Source organism: Mobula birostris, chromosome 9 (genome assembly GCF_030028105.1).
Source record: "Mobula birostris isolate sMobBir1 chromosome 9, sMobBir1.hap1, whole genome shotgun sequence".
Taxonomy (NCBI): domain Eukaryota; kingdom Metazoa; phylum Chordata; class Chondrichthyes; order Myliobatiformes; family Myliobatidae; genus Mobula; species Mobula birostris.
This window is the reverse complement of record NC_092378.1, coordinates 135,819,099-135,820,499: the sequence shown is the minus strand read 5'-3', so window position 1 is coordinate 135,820,499 and position 1,401 is coordinate 135,819,099.

Sequence of the window (1,401 nt, the reverse complement as noted above, 5' to 3'; positions counted from 1 at the left end):
CTGAGTTTTGGACGCACTGTGAGAAGTTGGTAGAAATAGGTTTGACGCATAACTGTGAATCCGCATTGTCTGAAGACGCATATAACAAAGATAGGGTTATAGCCTGGCCACACAGGGGACTGTACAGTATTGGCTCCTTCCTATTTATGCTGCATACCTCGGACTTTAGATACAACACTGTTATGTCATCTGCAGAAATTCTGTGATGACTCGATAATAGTTGGGTGTATAAAGGGAGGATGGGAGGATGAATACAGGGCCCTGGTGGAGGACTTTGTCAAATGGTGCAAGCTGAATCATCTGCAGCTCAGCATCAGTAAGACAAAGGAGATGGTGATGGACTTTAGGAAGGCTAAGCCTGCACTGCTCCCTCTTATTATTGATGGTGAGGATGTGGATGTGCTGAGAACCTACAAATATCTGGGGGTGCACCTGGATGACAGACTTGAGTGGAGCACCAACACAGAGGCTGTGTACAAGAAGGGCCGGAGACTCCTCTACTTTTGGAGTACGCAGGCCTCTCCTGCACATGTTCTACTAGTCTGTTGTCGCTGTACACTCTTCTATGCGGTAGTGTGCTGGGGCAATGGCATCAACACGGGTGATACCAACACAGGCTCAATAAACTGATTAGAAAGGCTGGCTCAGTGAGAGGAGTCAGACTGGACACACTGGGGGCTGTGGTAAAATAAAGGATCCTACGGAGAATTCTGGACAATGTCTCTCAACCACTTCTTGTCACCTTGGCTGAACAGAGAAGCACTTTTAGTAACAGATTAAGACAACTGCGCTGCTCCAAAGAGCGCGATATGAGGTCATTCTTACCCTGGGCCATAGGCTCTATAATGAGCCAACCTACATGCGGGGAAGTGATAACTTCTGTTACACATTTTGAGGTAACTTATTTTATTATTCTTTCTTACTTCCCTTGTAATATTTGTATATCTGTGCACTTGTAATGCTACCGTGACAGTGTAATTTTCTTTGGGATCAATAAACTCTCTGTGAGACAAATGCAGAGCAGTGAAAGATCCCTGTAGGTTCTCAGTGGCAGAGCCGGTAACAAAGATGAACGGAATTGTTGACCTGAAATGGGGACAAGAGGCCGTAAAAGCTGGACGTGTGGATCAGCACAGCCAGCATTTAGTGTGCTGTAATATTGATTCTGTTTACCTCTCCACATTTGTTACTTAGGTCGGTAAAAGCGCCGTTTTCCGGCTTTGTTTCAGATTTTCAATTGTTTTTCTTTAAACTCAGTCTGAAGGTAGCGTATCAAAGTCTCAGTGAATGAGGTTTCCGGCGGTGCGTATGTTTTTACCTGGAGCTCAGCGCCTGGTGCGGGGCAACGCTGCCGCACGTTCATCCAGCGGCGGGGCCCAGTCAGTCAGGGAGCGCTGACAG